Source organism: Dendropsophus ebraccatus, unplaced genomic scaffold (assembly GCF_027789765.1).
Source record: "Dendropsophus ebraccatus isolate aDenEbr1 unplaced genomic scaffold, aDenEbr1.pat pat_scaffold_2022_ctg1, whole genome shotgun sequence".
Taxonomy (NCBI): domain Eukaryota; kingdom Metazoa; phylum Chordata; class Amphibia; order Anura; family Hylidae; genus Dendropsophus; species Dendropsophus ebraccatus.
In genome coordinates this window covers 1-20,981 of record NW_027209460.1, presented here as the reverse complement: position 1 = coordinate 20,981, position 20,981 = coordinate 1, and the positions used below count along the sequence as shown (strand labels likewise).

The window sequence follows — 20,981 nt, the reverse complement described above, 5'->3', positions numbered from 1 at the left end:
GTTATTCCCCCCTGGGGTTAGGGTTATTCTCCCCCTGGGGTTAGGGTTATTCCCCCTTGGGTTAGGGTTATTCCCCCCTGGGGTTAGGGTTATTCCCCCCTGGGGTTAGGGTTATTCTCCCCCTGGGGTTAGGGTTATTCCCCCCTGGGGTTAGGGTTATTCCCCCCTGGGGTTAGGGTTATTCCCCCCTGGGGTTAGGGTTATTCCCCCCTGGGGTTAGGGTTATTCCCCCATGGGGTTGGGGTTATTCCCCCTGGGGTTGGGGTTATTCCCCCTGGGGTTAGGGTTAGTCCCCCCCTGGGGTTAGGGTTATTCCCCCCTGGGGTTAGGGTTATTCTCCCCTGGGGTTAGGGTTATTCCCCCCCTGGGGTTAGGGTTATTCCCCCTGGGGACTTCTAGTATATACACTTTGATCTCTCATAGAGATCTCTGCAGCATAGATATGCTGCAGAGATCCATGAGATAGGCACTCGTTTGCTTTCGGCTGCTGCAGCCGGAAGTAAATGAGTGCCGAGCCGAGGACAGCGCCATCTTGGAGCGGTCCCCGGCCGGCTTCAGTTACGGAGATCGCTCCTCCGGGATAACATCCCGGAGGAGCGATCTCCCCACTAGACACCAGGGATGACGCTGCGTCCGGTAATCGAATGCAGCTGTCAACTTTGACAGCTGCATCTGATTACTGTATTAGCGGGCACGGCGATCGGACCGTGCCCGCTAATACCTGCAGTCCCGGGCTACAAGCAGCACCCGGGACCGCCGCGGTTCAGAGCGCGGCCGCCGCGCGGCCCCGCTCTGAACGTCCCTGACGGCATTAGGGCGTAAATATACGCCCTATGTCATTAAGAGGTTAAGGGGAGATATATATTTAAATAAGTTAATCAAGGGGGTGCTGCCTCCACCCAGAGAGACAAGGGGGCGCTGCCTCCACCCAGAGAGACAAGGGGGCGCTGCCTCCACCCAGAGAGACAAGGGGGCGCTGCCTCCGCCCGGAGAGACAAGGGGGCGCTGCCTCCACCCAGAGAGACAAGGGGGCGCTGCCTCCACCCAGAGAGACAAGGGGGGCGCTGCCTCCGCCTGGAGAGACAAGGGGGCGCTGCCTCCGCCTGGAGAGACAAGGGGGCGCTGCCTCCACCCAGAGAGACAAGGGGGCGCTGCCTCCGCCTGGAGAGACAAGGGGGCGCTGCCTCCGCCTGGAGAAAAAAAAGGTTCAATCTCCGGAGGCGACAAGCCTTCTTTACCATGAGAACTGTGAATCTGTGGAACAGTCACCACAGGATCTGGTCACAGCAAAAACAGTAGAGGGCTTCAAAACAGGAGAGACAAGTTCTTAGACCAAAATAATATGAGGGGATGGTGGGGGCCATTGTACCTGGCGGGCACGGTACCTTCTTACCTAAAGGGGATGTAGGAGGCCATTGTACCTGGCGGGCACAGTATCTTCTTAGCTGAGGGGATGGTGGAGGCCATTGTACCTGGCGGGCACAGTACCTTCTTAGCTAAGGGGATGTAGGAGGCCATTGTACCTGGCGGGCACTGTACCGCCTTACCTGAGGGCTTGAGCTTGAGTCGTGTGATCCCAGAGTTGTGTTCCGCCAGGGTCACCCATTTTCCGCTCTCCTGTAGCAGCTCTCGCACTGCGCAGTAGAAGGACCCCAAGAGCTGCGGGCGCAGGATACGCAGGATGATGGTGCGGGGGGAAACTCGTTCACTCAGGAACCCAGGAAAGGAGGGATGGTGGAAGGTCAGCCCCATGTCAGTCAGGTTTAGGATGTTTACTGTGGGTGAAGTGGGCGAACTCCAGGAACCACCCAACATGGTGGACGGTGCCCGGGGTGATGGCTGTGATGTTACAATGCACAAGATCCTGGTCCTGCCCGCCGGTCACCAACACGTCCCGATGAGAAGCGTCCACCAGGGATGAGAGGCTGCAGAGGAGAGAGGATATCTTAGTGTGTATCTAAGCCCATCATGTGTGAACTGTGTCTGCTGAGATACATACCTGGTAACTGGACATTCACACTCATAGTAATCGAGTAAGCGGAGGCGGGGGGGCACACTGGCGTCTCTCCTCCGGACTTCGACCCTGCAGCGGTATGCTCCCTGATGATGCCGCTGCACCCGGTAGATCTTCAGGGTATTTAGATGTCCCACTATGGAGATCTGGGCCTCTGATTGGAAGCCGGGCACAGAGTCCTTCCAGGATAGGCCGCCATCCCCAGACACAGTCACCAGGTTCTGGAATGATCCAGAAGTCAGCTGGAAGTCCCAGGACCAAGAGAGAAGCTTATTCTGGAGACTGTACCCAGCCGACATCTTACAGAAGAGACTGGCGGAGGTCCCGGATGTCACCTGCTGGTCCCGAGACATGAGCACCACCTCCAGCCCTGCACCTGCAGAGAGCGAGAGAAGTGAGGGCGAGAAGACGTGAGGGTGAGAAGACAGAGGGCAAGGAGACACGAGGGTGAGAAGAGAGAGAGCGAGCAAACGTGAGGGCAAAGGAAAGGACATGAGGGCGAGAAGACAGAGGGCAAGGAGACGCCAGAAGGGAGAGACAAGACATGAGGGTGAGAAGACAGAGGGCGAGAGACAAGACATGAGGGTGAGAAGACAGAGGGCGAGAGACAAGACATGAGGGTGAGAAGTCAGAGAGCGAGAGACAAGACATGAGGGTGAGAAGACAGAGGGCGAGAGACAAGACATGAGGGCGAGAAGACAGAGGGCAAGGACACGCCGGAGGGAGAGACAAGACATGAGGGTGAGAAGACAGAGGGCAAGAGACATGACGCTAGGGTGAGAGCCATGACATGAGGGCGAGAGATGTGACGCGAGGGCGAGAGCCGAGACGTGAGAGCAAGAAGAGAGAAGGCAAGAGACATGAGGGCGAGAGAAGAGACACGAGGGCGAGAGAAGATCCCCAGTACTAGTCAATTCCCCTCAGGAACTGATGCCCAGTACTAGTCCATTCCCCTCAGGAACTGATGCCCGGTACTAGTCCATTCCCATCGGTACTGATGCCCAGTACTAGTCCATTCCCCTCGGTACTGATGCCCGGTACTAGTCCATTCCCCTCGATACTGATGCCCAGTACTAGTCCATTCCCCTCAGGAACTGATGCCCGGTACTAGTCCATTCCCATCGGTACTGATGACCAGTACTAGTCCATTCCCCTCGGTACTGATGCCCGGTACTAGCCCATACCCCTCCGAAACTGATCCCCAGTACTAGTCCATTCCCCTCGGTACTGATACCCGGTACTCAGTAGCGAAATTTAGTAGGGGGCAAGGGGGGCGGTCGCCCCCGGGCCCACTCAGGCAGGGGCCCACTGAGGTCTCAGACCATGACAGGACTGATAATCTGGCACAGCAGGCAAATGCCGGCCGGCCAGATTATCAGTCCGAGGGCCGCCTGCCATGCTGCCAGGGCCCCCTGAAACATTCCCCAAGTCCGCGACCCCGGCCGCCACGGCCTCACAGACTCCGCCCCCCACTTCCCTGCGGCCGCCGGCGCTTTCTGCGGCCTCTCTGCCTCTTTGAAAGCACGGCTGACAGGCAGCGTGATGCACTCTGCCATGGAGGCTTACAGCTCCACTCCGGCAGCGCCAGTGCTTCTCTCCTCTCTTGTTCGGCTGCAGCCCTGTTCGTTGTGAGCCCTGTTCGTCGTGAGCCGTTACCCGTCTCATCCGAGCAGTAGAGGAGAGAAGTGCTGGCGCTGCCGGAGTGGAGCAGTGAGCCTCCGTGGCAGAGTGCATCACGCTGCCTGTCTCTTACAAGCCCTGTCCCGGAACGTGTAAGAGCAGCTGATGGACCAGAGAGAAGCAGCGACCAGAGGGGAACAGAGAGACGCTGCTGGATCCACCAGAGGTGAGTATACTTTTTTTTTTCTTCACAGTGCGAGCTACACATGGGGCCTAAACTATGTTGGGGTTACAGAGGGAGTGGGGCAAAGGGGGACAATACTATGTGGGGGCTGCACAGGGCCATTTTCTGTGTGGACTACACTGGGGCTATACAGGGGGCCTATATTATGTGGACTACAGAGGGCCGGCTATACTATGTGGGGCTATATTAAGTTGAGCTACAGAGGGGGGCTTTTAATATGTAGGGGCTGCTATTCTATTTGGGAGCTACACAGAGGGGGGCCTAAAATATGTGGGGCTACACTATGGGGGACTGCACAGGAAATCTATATTATGCAGGGCTGCTTGGAGGGCTATAGTATTTGCAGGCTGCTCAGGCACTGCTGCACAGTGGGACCTATAGTAAACGGGACTTCTGCACAGGGGAGCCTACTATAGGGGAGCATGGAAGAGTGGCCTAATACTACATGGTGACCCAGCATAGAGTGGGTCTAATTCTATATTGGCACACTACTTTTTCTACTATTTGGTGGCACATATTGGGTCCTTACTGCTCATATGGGGGCACAGAGGGGACACTATTACTGTGTGAAGCAGTACACATGGGGAATATAAGGTTATGATGACGAATAAGTTTAAGATGATTGTAGAGCAAGGAGCCTAACATGTTTGTCTGGCAGATCCTGTGGAGACAGAAGTCATGGCTGAAGAAATCTGCATGATGGGCTGAGCCAGATGGAAAGGAAAGAAGAAAAGGGAAAACAGACAGCTTCGGACACCAAAAACATCACTTATGATTTATGTAGAGAAGACACCCGCGGTGAGTTACTGGATGTAACTGCACTATAATCACTTATAAGGTTTGTAGATCCTTTGTATAGCTGGATCTCTACCTTTATTTGGTCACTGCTAAAGGTGAGCAAACTTACAGTAAGTTCAGGTTCACATGAACCCAAACACTCTATATTTGAATCCCAGTGGCTGGAGAAAATGGATGTAACCTATGCATCCATTTCATCCAACCATCAGGGTTTAAATATGTGTGAACCACAACTTACTGTACGTTAAATCATCACTGTAGTTCGCTTAGTTCTAGATCAGTCAATGCTAGATAGATAGATAGATAGATAGATAGATAGCTCATCACATATCTTGAATTGTACATACATGGATAATTACAACCAGTTGACCCCTTTTAATGTCTAAAAGCTCATTACTTCTACCGCTATTATTTATAGGCAAAGATAATCTGGTTAAAAGGGTTCTCCAGAATAAATAAAAATAAAAAAAGCACAGTTGCTTTCTTCCAAAATCATTGCTACCCCTGCCCTTAGGTTGTGTGTGGTATTACAACTTGGCTTCATTCACTTCAGTGGAACTGAGTGGCAATACCACACCCAAACTGAGGACAAAAGTACTGTTTCTGAAAGAAGGCAGCTATATTTTCCTAATCTTTGATAAGCCCTTTAATTGTTTTGTGGTTCTATATGTGAAATTTGAGAAGCCTTTTACACTGCTCTTTATCCTTATTCACTATAAGTAATGTAAAAGAATATACCCTTTATTCAGAAAGCCTTGTCACCTGCTGAGGTTCCCTATGGGTAAGGTTGGTTGGGGGCCCACTCAGACTCACTCGCCCCCCCTAGGCTGAACCCCTAGCTACGCCCCTGCCGGTACTAGTCCATTCCCCTCGGTACTGATGCCTGGTACTAGTCCATTCCCCTCGGTACTGATGCCCGGTACTAGTCTATTCCCCTCAGGAACTGAAGCCCGGTGCTAGTCCATTCCCCTTGGTACTAATGCCCGGTACTAGTCCATACCCCTCGGTACTGATGCCCGGAACTAGTCCATTCCCCTCGGTACTGATGCCCGGTACTAGTCCATTCCCCTCGGTACTGATGCCCGGTACTAGTCCATTCCCCTCAGGAACTGATGCCCGGTACTAGTCCATTCCCGTCGGTACTAGTCCATTCCCCTCAGGAACTGATCCCCAGTACTAGTCCATTCCCCTCAGGAACTGATCCCCAGTACTAGTCAATTCCCCTCAGGAACTGATCCCCAGTACTAGTCCATTCCCCTCGGTACTGATGCCCGGTACTAGTCCATTCCCCTCAGGAACTGATCCCCAGTACTAGTCCATTCCCCTTGGTACTGATGCCCGGTACTAGTCCATACCCCTCAGGAATTGATCCCCAGTACTAGTCCATACCCTTCAGGAATGGATCCCCAGTACTAGTCCATTCCCCTCGGTACTGATGCCCGGTACTAGTCCATTCCCCTCGGTACTGATGCCTGGTACTAGTCCATTCCCCTCAGGAACTGATGCCCGGTACTAGTCCATTCCCCTCGGTACTAGTCCATTCCCCTCGGTACTGATGCCCGGTACTAGTCCATTCCCCTCAGGAACTGATCCCCAGTACTATTCCATTCCCCTTGGTACTGATACCCGGTACTAGTCCATTCCCCTCAGGAACTGATCCCCAGTACTAGTCCATTCCCCTCAGGAACTGATGCCCGGTACTAGTCCATACCCCTCGGTACTAGTCCATTCCCCTCGGTACTGATACCCGGTACTAGTCCATTCCCCTCAGGAACTGATGCCCAGTACTAGTCCATTCCCCTCAGGAACTGATGCCCAGTACTAGTCCATTCCCCTCAGGAACTGATGCCCAGTACTAGTCCATTCCCCTCAGGAACTGATGCCCAGTACTAGTCCATTCCCCTCAGGAACTGATGCCCAGTACTAGTCCATTCCCCTCAGGAACTGATGCCCGGTACTAGTCCATTCCCATCGGTACTGATGACCAGTACTAGTCCATTCCCCTCGGTACTGATGCCCAGTACTAGTCCATTCCCCTCAGGAACTGATGCCCAGTACTAGTCCATTCCCCTCAGGAACTGATGCCCGGTACTAGTCCATTCCCATCGGTACTGATGACCAGTACTAGTCCATTCCCCTCGGTACTGATACCCGGTACTAGTCCATCCCCCTCAGAAACTGATCCCCAGTACTAGTCCATTCCCCTCGGTACTGATGCCTGGTACTAGTCCATACCCCTCAGGAACTGATCCCCGGTGCTAGTCCATTCCCCTTGGTACTGATGCCCGGTACTAGTCCATTCCCCTCGGTACTGATGCCCGGTACTAGTCCATTCCCCTCGGTACTGATCCCCGATACTTGTCCATTCCCCTCGGTACTGATCCCCGATACTTGTCCATTCCCCTTGGTACTGATGCCCGGTACTAGTCCATACCCCTCAGGAACTGATGCTCGGTACTAGTCCATACCCCTCGGGACTGATCCCCAGTACTAATCCATTCCCCTCGGGACTGATCCCCAGTACTAGTCCATACCCCTCAGGAACTGATCCCCGGTACTAGTCCATTCCCCTCGGTACTGATAACCGGTACTAGTCCATTCCCCTTAGAAACTGATCCCCAGTACTAGTCCATTCCCCTTAGAAACTGATCCCCAGTACTAGTCCATTCCCCTCGGTACTGATGCCTGGTGCTAGTCTATTCCCCTCAGGAACTGATCCCCAGTACTAGTCCATTCCCCTCGGTACTGATGCCTGGTACTAGTCCATTCCCCTCGGTACTGATGCCCGGTGCTAGTCTATTCCCCTCAGGAACTGAAGCCCGGTGCTAGTCCATTCCCCTTGGTACTAATGCCCGGTACTAGTCCATAACCCTCGGTACTGATGGCCGGAACTAGTCCATTCCCCTCGGTACTGATGCCCGGTACTAGTCCATTCCCCTCAGGAACTGATCCCCAGTACTAGTCCATTCCCCTCGGTACTGATGTCCGGTACTAGTCCATTCCCCTCGGTACTGATGCCTGGTACTAGTCCATTCCCCTCGGTACTGATGCCCGGTACTAGTCCATTCCCCTCGGTACTGATGCCCGGTACTAGTCCATTCCCCTCGGTACTGATGCCTGGTACTAGTCCATTCCCCTCAGGAACTGATGCCCGGTACTAGTCCATTCCCCTCAGTACTAGTCCATTCCCCTCGGTACTGATCCCCAGTACTAGTCCATTCCCCTAGGTACTGATACCCGGTACTAGTCCATTCCCCTCAGGAACTGATCCCCAGTACTAGTCCATTCCCCTCGGTACTGATCCCCAGTACTAGTCCATTCCCCTCAGGAACTGATCCCCAGTACTATTCCATTCCCCTTGGTACTGATACCCGGTACTAGTCCATTCCCCTCAGGAACTGATCCCCAGTACTAGTCCATTCCCCTCAGGAACTGATGCCCGGTACTAGTCCATACCCCTCGGTACTAGTCCATTCCCCTCGGTACTGATACCCGGTACTAGTCCATTCCCCTCAGGAACTGATGCCCAGTACTAGTCCATTCCCCTCAGGAACTGATGCCCAGTACTAGTCCATTCCCCTCAGGAACTGATGCCCAGTACTAGTCCATTCCCCTCAGGAACTGATGCCCAGTACTAGTCCATTCCCCTCAGGAACTGATGCCCAGTACTAGTCCATTCCCATCGGTACTGATGCCCAGTACTAGTCCATTCCCCTCAGGAACTGATCCCCAGTACTAGTCCATTCCCCTCGGTACTGATACCCGGTACTAGTCCATTCCCCTCAGGAACTGATGCCCAGTACTAGTCCATTCCCCTCAGGAACTGATGCCCAGTACTAGTCCATTCCCCTCAGGAACTGATGCCCAGTACTAGTCCATTCCCCTCAGGAACTGATGCCCAGTACTAGTCCATTCCCCTCAGGAACTGATGCCCGGTACTAGTCCATTCCCATCGGTACTGATGCCCAGTACTAGTCCATTCCCCTCGGTACTGATGCCCGGTACTAGTCCATACCCCTCAGGAACTGATCCCCAGTACTAGTCCATTCCCCTCGGTACTGATCCCAAGCACTAGTCCATTCCCCTCGGTACTGATGCCTGGTACTAGTCCATACCCCTCAGGAACTGATCCCCGGTGCTAGTCCATTCCCCTTGGTACTGATGCCCGGTACTAGTCCATTCCCCTCGGTACTGATGCCCGGTACTAGTCCATACCCCTCGGGACTGATCCCCAGTACTAATCCATTCCCCTCGGGACTGATCCCCAGTACTAGTCCATTCCCCTCAGAAACTGATCCCCAGTACTAGTCCATTCCCCTCTGTACTGATAACCGGTACTAGTCCATTCCCCTTAGAAACTGATCCCCAGTACTAGTCCATTCCCCTCTGTACTGATAACCGGTACTAGTCCATTCCCCTCAGGAACTGATCCGCAGTACTAGTCCATTCCCCTCGGTACTGATGCCCGGTACTAGTCCATTCCCCTCGGTACTGATGCCTGGTGCTAGTCTATTCCCCTCAGGAACTGATCCCCAGTACTAGTCCATTCACCTCGGTACTGATGCCTGGTACTAGTCCATTCCCCTCGGTACTGATGCCCGGTGCTAGTCTATTCCCCTCAGGAACTGAAGCCCGGTGCTAGTCCATTCCCCTTGGTACTAATGCCCGGTACTAGTCCATACCCCTCGGTACTAGTCCATTCCCCTCGGTACTGATGCCCAGTACTAGTCCATTCCCCTCAGGAACTGATGCCCGGTTCTAGTCCATTCCCCTCGGTACAAGTCCATTCCCCTCAGGAACTGATCCCCAGTACTAGTCCATTCCCCTCGGTACTGATACCCGGTACTAGTCCATTCCCCTCAGGAACTGATCCCCAGTACTAGTCCATTCCCCTCGGTACTGATACCCGGTACTAGTCCCTTCCCCTCAGGAACTGATCCCCAGTACTAGTCCATTCCCCTCGGTACTAGTCCATTCCCCTCGGTACTGATGCCCGGTACTAGTCCATTCCCCTCGGTACTGATGCCTGGTACTAGTCCATTCCCCTCAGGAACTGATGCCCGGTACTAGTCCATTCCCCTCGGTACTAGTCCATTCCCCTCGGTACTGATGCCCGGTACTAGTCCATTCCCCTCAGGAACTGATCCCCAGTACTAGTCCATTCCCCTTGGTACTGATGCCCGGTACTAGTCCATACCCCTCAGGAATTGATCCCCAGTACTAGTCCATTCCCCTCGGTACTGATGCCCGGTACTAGTCCATTCCCCTCGGTACTGATGCCTGGTACTAGTCCATTCCCCTCGGTACTGATGCCCGGTACTAGTCCATTCCCCTCGGTACTGATGCCCGGTACTAGTCCATTCCCCTCGGTACTGATGCCTGGTACTAGTCCATTCCCCTCAGGAACTGATGCCCGGTACTAGTCCATTCCCCTCAGTACTAGTCCATTCCCCTCGGTACTGATGCCCGGTACTAGTCCATTCCCCTCAGGAACTGATCCCCAGTACTAGTCCATTCCCCTCGGTACTGATGCCTGGTACTAGTCCATTCCCCTCAGGAACTGATGCCCGGTACTAGTCCATTCCCCTCGGTACTAGTCCATTCCCCTCGGTACTGATGCGCGGTACTAGTCCATTCCCCTCAGGAACTGATCCCCAGTACTAGTCCATTCCCCTCGGTACTGATGCCCGGTACTAGTACATTCCCCTCAGGAATTGATCCCCAGTACTAGTCCATTCCCCTCAGGAACTGATGCCCGGTACTAGTCCATTCCCCTCGGTACTGATGCCCGGTACTAGTCCATTCCCCTCGGTACTGATGCCCGGTACTAGACTATACCCCTCAGGAACTGATCCCCAGTACTAGTCCATTCCCCTCAGGAACTGATCCCCAGTACTAGTCCATTCCCCTCGGTACTGATCCCCAGTACTAGTCCATTCCCCTCAGGAACTGATCCCCAGTACTAGTCCATTCCCCTCAGGAACTGATCCCCAGTACTAGTCCATTCCCCTCGGTACTGATGCCCGGTACTAGTCCATTCCCCTCAGGAACTGATCCCCAGTACTAGTCCATTCCCCTCGGTACTGATCCCCAGTACTAGTCCATTCCCCTCAGGAACTGATCCCCAGTACTAGTCCATTCCCCTCAGGAACTGATCCCCAGTACTAGTCCATTCCCCTCGGTACTGATGCCCGGTACTAGTCCATTCCTCTCGGTACTGATGTACGGTACTAGTCCATTCCCCTCGGTACTGATGCCCGGTACTAGTCCATTCCCCTCTGTACTGATGCCCGTTATTAGTCCATTCCCCTCAGGAACTGATCCCCAGTACTAGTCCATTCCCCTCAGGAACTGATCCCCAGTACTAGTCCATTCCCCTCGGTACTGATGCCCCTTACTAGTCCATTCCCCTCAGGAACCCCCAGTACTAGTCCATTCCCCTCAAAAACTGATGCCCGGTACTAGTCCATACCCCTCAGGAACTGATCCCTGGTACTAGTCCATTCCCCTTGGTACTGATCCCAAGTACTAGTCCATTCCCCTCGGTACTGATGCCCGGTACTAGTCCATACCCCTCAGGAACTGATCCCCGGTACTAGTCCATTCCCCTCGGTACTGATGCCCGGTACTAGTCCATTCCCCTCTGTACTAATCCCCGATACTAGTCCATACCCCTCAGGAACTGATGCCCGGTACTAGTCCATTCCCCTCGGTACTGATGCCCGGTACTAGTCCATTCCCCTCTGTACTAATCCCCGATACTAGTCCATACCCCTCAGGAACTGATCCCCGGTACTAGTCCATTCCCCTCGGTACTGATGCCCGGTACTAGTCCATTCCCCTCTGTACTAATCCCCGATACTAGTCCATACCCCTCAGGAACTGATCCCCAGTACTAGTCCATTCCCCTCGGTACTGATGCCCAGTTCTAGTCCATTACCCTCAGTAACTGATCCCCGGTACTAGTCCATTCCCCTCGGTACTGATGCCCAGTACTAGTCCATACCCCTCGGTACTGATGCCCGGTACTAGTCCATTCCCCTCGGTACTGATGCCGGTACTAGTCCATTCCCCTCGGTACTGATCCCCAGTACTAGTCCATTCCCCTCGGTACTGATCCCCGGTAATTGTCCATTTTCCTCGGTACTGATGCCCGGTACTAGTCCATACCTCTCAGGAACTGATCCCCAGTACTAGTCCATTCCCCTTGGTACTGATGCCCGTTACTAGTCCATTCCCCTCGGTACTGATGTCCGGTACTAGTCCATTCCCCTCGGTACTAATCCCCAATACTAGTCCATACCCCTCAGGAACTGATGCCCGGTACTAGTCCGTACCCCTCAGGAACTGATCCCCAGTACTAGTCCATTCCCCTCGGTACTGATGCCCGGTACTAGTCCATTCCCCTCAGGACCTGATGCCCGGTACTAGTCCATTCCCCTCGGTACTGATGCCCAGTACTAGTCCATTCCCCTCGGTACTGATGCCCGGTACTAGTCCATTCCTCTCGGTACTGATGCCCGGTACTAGTCCATTCCCCTCGGTACTGATGCCCAGTACTAGTCCATTCCCCTCAGTACTGATCCCCAGTACTAGTCCATTTTCCTCGGTACTGATGCCCGGTACTAGTCCATTCCCCTCAGGAACTGATGCCCGTTACTAGTCCATTCCCCTCGGTACTGATGCCCGGTACTAGTCCATACCCCTCAGGAACTGATCCCCAGTACTAGTCCATTCCCCTCGGTACTGATCCCCAGTACTAGTCCATTCCCCTCAGGAACTGATGCCCGGTACTAGTCCATTCCCCTCAGGAACTGATCCCCAGTACTAGTCCATTCCCCTCGGTACTGATCCCCAGTACTAGTCCATTCCCCTCAGGAACTGATCCCCAGTACTAGTCCATTCCCCTCGGTACTAATCCCCGATACTAGTCCATACCCCTCAGGAACTGATGCCCGGTACTAGTCCGTACCCCTCAGGAACTGATCCCCAGTACTAGTCCATTCCCCTCGGTACTGATGCCCGGTACTAGTCCATTCCCCTCAGGACCTGATGCCCGGTACTAGTCCATTCCCCTCAGGACCTGATGCCCAGTACTAGTCCATACCCCTCATACCCCTCTATCTATCTGTTATCTCTCTCTCTCTATCTGTTATCTCTCTCTTTCTTCTCTCTCTCTCTCTCTCTGTCATCTCTCTCTCTCTGTTATCTCTCTCCTTGTTATATATCTCTCTCTCTGTTATATCTCTCTCTGTTATCTCTCTCTCTGTTATATCTCTCTCTGTTATCTCTCTCTCTGTTATCTCTCTCTCTCTGTTATCTCTCTCTCTCTGTTATCTCTCTCTTTGTTATATATCTCTCTGTTATCTCTCTCTCTGTTCTCTTTCTCTCTCTCTGTTATCTGTCTCTTTGTTATATCTCTCTTTGTTATCTCTCTCTCTGTTATCTCTCTCTGTTATCTCTCTCTCTGTTATCTCTCTCTCTGTTATCTCTCTCTGTTATCTCTCTGTGTGTTCTCTCTCTGTGTGTTATCTCTCTCTCTGTTATCTCTCTCTCTCTCTGTGTTCTCTCTCTGTGTGTTCTCTCTCTGTGTGTTATCTCTCTGTGTGTTCTCTCTCTCTCTGTTATCTCTCTCTCTGTTATCTCTCTCTGTGTGTTCTCTCTCTGTGTGTTATCTCTCTCTCTCTGTGTTATCTCTCCCTCTCTCTCTGTGTTATCTCTCCCTCTCTCTCTCTGTTATCTCTCTCTCTCTCTGTGTTATCTCTCTCTCTATCTGTGTTATCTCTCTCTCTCTCTCTCTGTTATCTCTCTCTCTGTGTTATCTCTCTCTCTCTCTCTGTGTTATCTCTCTCTCTCTCTGTGTTATCTCTCCCTCTCTCTCTCTCTCTCTGTGTTATCTCTCCCTCTCTCTCTCTCTGTTATCTCTCTCCCTCTCTCTCTCTTCTCTGTTATCTCTCTCCCTCTCTCTCTCTCTCTCTCTCTCTCTCTGTGTTATCTCTCTCTCTCTCTCTCTGTGTATCTCTCTCTCTCTGTGTGTTATCTCTCTCTCTCTCTCTGTGTTATCTCTCCCTCTCTCTTTCTCTCTCTGTGTTATCTCTCCCTCTCTCTCTCTCTCTCTCTCTGTGTTATCTCTCTCTCTCTGTGTGTTATCTCTCTCTCTCTCTCTCTCTCTCTGTGTTATCTCTCTCTCTCTGTGTTATCTCTCTCTCTCTGTGTGTTATCTCTCCCTCTCTCTTTCTCTCTCTATCTGTGTTCTCTCTCTCTCTCTATCTGTGTTATCTCTCTCTCTCTCTCTCTGTGTTATCTCTCTCTCTCTGTGTTATCTCTCTCTCTCTCTCTCTCTGTGTTATCTCTCTCTCTATCTGTGTTATCTCTCTCTCTCTATCTGTGTTATCTCTCTCTCTCTATCTGTGTTATCTCTCTCTCTCTCTCTCTCTCTGTTATCTCTCTCTCTGTTATGTCTCTTTCTCCAGTTATGATCATGTAGACATCTGTGACGTATTTATCGGTTTTGTGGTTTTCCTTCCGCCCTGCTCTTGCTGTCTCATCTCTTGCTCGCTATCACATATATGGAACCTACCTTTTCTACCTATTAGAAAGCACTTAGACGTTCCCATTATCGGGGCGGCCTTCATCAGAAAATGACTGGTTGTATAAATAATGTTTTTATGTCAAACTGATTTTTGGTGACTTTTTCCATTTTTATTTCTATATTATATAATAATCCTGATATGCTGCAGTTCTCCTTCTCACCACTGGGACTAAAACTAAGCTGAGACTCCCTGTTCTGGTTGTGTGGTGATAAGAGGAGGCTGCAGTAAAGTGATCTGTACAGCATTGCAGCGTCATTGACACCAGTAGATAGAGGAGACAATAGCAGCTCCCTGTGGAATGACCTTTTCACAGGTCACAGAGCGCGCTCAGTAATGTGTCACATTCATCTCAAGAAGACAGTGTCTGTCTATTGTCGTCTATGTCCATGAGGTTGGCTGTAAAGCATGTCACTTAGTGCTGTTAATTACAGCCAAGGCAATATGGCCGCCCCATAACAATTTATGAAAAGGAAAATGAAAAACAATTACAGTCAGAAAATGAAAAAACAGATTAGAATAAAAGAAGGAGTTTTTGCCTCTGACTCTAATGGGTAAGAGAAAATTTAGGTGACACAGTCCCTTTAAGTTCTTAGTATCTGTTCTGAAAACCTCTTAGATCAGTGACTGCTATCTACTGCTCCCTGTTATCAGCCATTCCCTATGGATATAATGTGTGATTACAGGCCGAAGGATCCCTTGCCCGTGACTCTTACCGAGATGCTTCACATTGATAAGGATCTGATTACTGTCGTAAGTCTCATATCTCCGTGTCTCATCACGTTGTAGTGTCAGTTCTGTGAGGCGGCAGCTGTACGCTCCTCCGTCTCCTTCCACCACGTTGTCCAACGTCAAACAGTGAAGACCATCTCTGAGTCTCTGTGCCGTCAGGTGACCGCTCTCATATCTCCGGACATATTCACCAGCCGCCTCCAACTCTCCATTACATCTCAGGGAAGCGACCTTCACCCAATGCCCCGAGGGCCGTAGAGAGAGCCAAGTCACCGCCATACACTGCGAGACTGAGGAGACCTGACAGAAGAGCCTCACCGAATCCCCTTCATACATCTCCGAAACATTGCTATACAGTGCTACACTCTGAGGAGGAGAACCTATAGAAAATAATATAACTACTATAATACTGCTCCTATATACAGGAATATAACTACTATAATACTGCTCCTATATCCAGGGATATACTACTATAATACTGCTCCTATATACAGGGATATAAGTACTATAATACTGCTCCTATATACAGGAATATACTACTATAATACTGCCTCCTATATACAGGAATATAACTACTATAATACTGCTCCCTATATACAGGAATATACTACTATAATACTGCTCCTATATACAGGAATATAACTACTATAATAGTGCCCCTATATACAGGAACATACTACTATAATACTGCTCCTATATACAGGAATATAACTACTACAATACTGCTCCTATATACAGGGATATACTACTATAATACTGCTCCTATATACAGGAATATACTACTATAATACTGCCCCCTATATACAGGAATATAACTACTATAATACTGCTCCTATATACAGGAATATAACTACTACAATACTGCTCCTATATACAGGGATATACTACTATAATACTGCCCCTATATACAGTAATATAACTACTATAATACTGCTCCTATATACAGGGATATACTACTATAATACTGCTCCTATATACAAGAATATACTACTATAATGCTGCTCCCTATAAACAGGAATATAACTACTATAATACTGCTCCTATATACAGGGATATAACTACTATAATACTGCTCCTATATACAGGAATATAACTACTATAATACTGCTCCTATATACAGGAATATAACTATTATAATACTGCCCCCTATATACAGGGATATAACTACTATAATACTGCTCCTATATACAGGAATATACTACTATAATACTGCTCCTATATACAGGAATATACTACTATAATACTGCTCCTATATACAGGGATATACTACTATAATACTGCTCCTATATACAGGAATATAACTACTATAATACTGCTCCTATATACAGGAATATAACTACTATAATACTGCTCCTATATACAGGAATATAACTACTATAATAGTGCCCCTATATACAGGAACATACTACTATAATACTGCTCCTATATACAGGAATATAACTACTACAATACTGCTCCTATATACAGGGATATACTACTATAATACTGCTCCTATATACAAGAATATACTACTATAATGCTGCTCCCTATATACAGGAATATAACTACTATAATACTGCTCCTATATATAGGAATATACTACTATAATACTGCTCCTATATACAGGAATATACTACTATAATACTGCTCCTATATACAGGGATATACTACTATAATACTGCTCCTATATACAGGGATATACTACTATAATACTGCTCCTATATACAGGGATATAACTACTATAATACTGCCCCTATATACAGGAATATACTACTATAATACTGCTCCTATATACAGGAATATAACTACTATACTACTGCTCCTATATACAGGAATATACTACTATAATACTGCTCCTATATACAGGAATATAACTACTATAATACTGCTCCTATATACAGGGATATAACTACTATAATACTGCTCCTATATACAGGAATATACTACTATAATACTGCTCCTATATACAGGGATATAACTACTATAATACTGCTCCTATATACAGGAATATAACTACTATAATACTGCTCCTATATACAGGAATATAACTACTATAATACTGCTCCTATATACAAGAATATAACTACTATAATACTGCCCCTATATACAGGAATATAACTACTATAATACTGCTCCTATATACAGGGATATAACTACTATAATACTGCCCCCTATATACAGGAATATACTACTATAATACTGCTCCTATATACAGGAATATAACAACTATAATACTGCTCCTATATACAGGGATATAACTACTATAATACTGCCCCCCTATATACAGGAATATAACTACTATAATACTGCTCCTATATACAGGAATATAACTACTATAATACTGCTCCTATATACAGGGATATAAACTACTATAATACTGCTCCTATACACAGGAATATAACTACTACAATACTGCTCCTATATACAGGAATATACTACTATAATACTGCCTCCTATATACAGGGATATACTACTATAATACTGCTCCTATATACAAGAATATACTACTATAATGCTGCTCCCTATATACAGGAATATACTACTATAATACTGCTCCTATATACAGGAATATAACTACTATAATACTGCTCCTATATACAGGAATATACTACTATAATACTGCCCCCTATATACAGGAATATAACTACTATAATACTGCTCCTATATACAGGAATATAACTACTATAATACTGCTCCTAGATACAGGAATATAACTACTTTAATACTGCCCCCTATGCGGTATATTTGTTCTCCTCTATGGTTACTTACGTGGTGTTTCTATGGTGACCTGTACTGGGGAGGATTGTCTTCTTCTCTGGGTCCTCTCCTCCATGACATCACACAGGTAGGAGCCTCCATCTTGCTCTCTGGTTTGGCCCATGCGTAGGGCCCAGGTTTCCTGGTTTTTTCTTATCACATACATTTGCCCCGTTGCCCCCCGTGCGGTGTAGTTTGTTCCGAGGCTGCTGATGCCAGAGGGGTCCCATGTTGTCATCTTGACGCCATTAAGCAGCCCAGGTGACATGGAAGCGCGCCACCAATGAGCAGTGTGTGGATACGGTGCAGGTGATCTCCAGGGGACTCCTTAGCTCCACGTGAGGGTTTGTGGTCTCTGCTTGTACCTCGAAATCTCCACCTAGAATCAGACCCGGATTGGGACTCTCCAGAATGCATTTTATACAGGTAGACCTAGAACCTCTACTCTATAAGATACCAGAGCACTGACACTGTCCGGAGCACACATCAAGAGCAAGACTAGGTCCACCGTGACGTATCCAGAACAACATTACCAGACAGTAGATATCATGACTCACTCACTATCTAGATTGTGTAAATCAGAAGAATACCGCGGTTTGGGAAATAAACACGTTGTGTTGAATTCTATCCCATGAGTGCTGCGGTATTCTTCTGATTTATATTACCTATATACCGGGTGGTCGCTGGTATATACCGCCTGGCACCACATTCATCGCTACACGAGTGCTGCATTCATTCTGAATTACTTATCTAGATTATGTAGAGATATCAGGAACATTACATGACATGATCTAGAACCAGATTTTCTAGGATCAGTGAAGACCACATTCATCTGCACTTACCCTGCTTTGCAGAGATCCTGACCATCGTCCTTTGGGACTTCTTCTCTTTTGATCTTTGTCCATGTCCCATCAGGATCCTGGATCCATTCAGATCCTTGACAGAAGACATCTCCCTGGTTCAGACAAGCGCAGATCCTTGATGGACAGTCTGTATGAAGAATTGCCTAGCTTGTCCAGGCGGATTGTCTCCAGAGGAGAACCCTCTCCGAGAAAGAATTTCCAGGGACAAGAACAAAGTCTCGAGACAAGGACAAGATGTGAAGGTCTTTGTCAGTGGTCAGAAACCAGGAGACAGCGAGATGAGTGTGCTGAGAGGAGTTACCAGACACCTGACATGTCAATTCCAGAGACCCTCCCTCCAGTCTGTCCAGCTTCTGCTCCGACATAGTGACTAGTAGAGTGTCTGGAAGGACTGAGATGAAGGAAGAGAACGTCACAGAGGGATCATGTTCATCTAGAAGCTCTATACTATAACCTGGGATTCCCTGACACTCTTTGGAACTCAATCTTAGTGCACTCAGCTGATCTAGAACATACATCAAACATGTAGAATAGGTCTGGTAACAGCCACTTGCACCAGAAACAAATTCTAGAATATCCCAAACCAAGAACCCCACACTATCTAGATGAAATTCTGGAATACTTCACCAATCACCTAGAATAAGTTCTAAAAATCTCCCCAAATTAGAACAGTTTCATCTTTTTTCCAAAACTAGAATGCATTCTAGAATGAGTCAACAAGCAAGAACTTCTGTGGACTATCTAGAAGAAATACTAGAAACATAATGATCCATAACCAAGTCTGTATTATCAGCTATTAGGCGCAGTACTACAAGCTCTAGAATATAGCACAGCTTACCGCTCAGGTTGACCTTGGCGCTGTAGCTGCCGTAGAACTTGGGGTCGGTGTTGGAGTGTGACATTGTACTCTCCAGCATCCCGTTCCTGCAGCTGGCCGATGTGTAGGACAGTGTTGGTCACAGTCACTCGCTCTAGTAGAATGTCCCCATTGCGGACACGCTGGCTGAAGATGGCCGTAGGAGAAGGAGGGGTCCCGGGTGCTCACGATCTGGACCTCCCTGTCGGGGGCGGATTGGCAGGTAGATGCGAGTATTGGAAGGTCTGCTTCTGAGGGGCCCTGGTAACCTCTGACCTGGCACCAGCTGGTTGATGTGGGAGCCCCACTGTGCGGTACAGGGGCCCCTGCTGGATGGTCACCTCTCGCTGAGCCCAGGAGACGCCTGTGAGGAAGAGACAACAGGCTAGTATAGGGACTGGGCTCTATCAGGATGATTCTGAGGCGCCCAGATCTACTCCTTCTAATGGTCATCCTCTGCTGGACCTTTGGGGCCCCTATTCATGTCAAAGTCTGGGTCCAAGGGGTTGTCCTGGCTAGCTCATTTAGTTATGGGACCCCCGGGTTTCCGCTAATGCCCCATCTCTTTACAAGAACCCCAGGGCCCGCTCTTGCCCCATCTCTGTACAGGACCCCCAGGGCAGGCGCTTGCCCCATATCTGTACAGGACCCCGGGTTCCCGCTCATGCCCCATCTCTTTACAGGACCCCAGGGCCCGCTCTTGCTCCATCTCTTTACAGAAACCCCCCAGGGCAGGCTCTTGCCCCATCTCTGTACAGGACCCTGGCGTTCCGCTTATGCCCCATCTCTTTACAGGACCCCCAGGGCCCGCTCTTGCCCCATCTCTGTACAGAACCCCGGGCCCACTCTTGCCCCATCTTTTGTACAGGACCGCCAGGGGCCCGCTCTTGCCCCATCTCTGTACATGACCCCCAGGGCAGGCTCTTGCCCCATCTCTGTACAGGACCCCGGGTTCACGCTTATGCCCCAGTCTCTTTACAGGACCCCAGGGCCGCTCTTGCCCATCTTCTGTACTGGATTCCGGATTCTGCTCTAGCCTCATCTCTTACAGGACCGCCAGGGATCGCTCTTGCCCCATCTCTGTACAGGACCCCGGATCCGCTCTTGCCCCATCTGTGTACTGGACCCCTGGGTCCGCTTTTCGCCCCATCTCTATACAGGACCCCAGGGCCCGCTCCTGCACCATCCTCTATACAGGACCCAGGACCCGCCCTTGCCCCACCTCTGTACAGGACCGCCAGGGGCCCCGCCCTTGCCCCACCTCTGTACAGGACCACCAGGGGCCCGCTCTTACCCCATCTCTGTACAGGACCCTCAGAGTCCGCTCTTGCCCCATCTCTGTACTGGACTCGGGGTTCTGCTCTTCTCCCATCTCCTTTACGAGCACCCCAGGCTTCTCGTGCCCCATCTCTGTACAGGATCCTTGATTCCGTTCTTGCCCCATCTGTGTACTGGACCCCGGGTCGCCGCTTTTGGGCCTAATCTCTTATACAGGACCCACAGGGCAGGCTCTTGCCCCATCTCTGTA

General features: G+C 49.8%; 1 pseudogene; it reads right to left on the bottom strand.

Annotated features, from left to right (window-relative positions):
• Positions 1 to 1,547: 1,547 nt before the first annotated feature.
• On the bottom strand, positions 1,548 to 19,817 carry LOC138775762 (immunoglobulin superfamily member 2-like; annotated as a pseudogene).
• Positions 19,818 to 20,981: the final 1,164 nt, after the last annotated feature.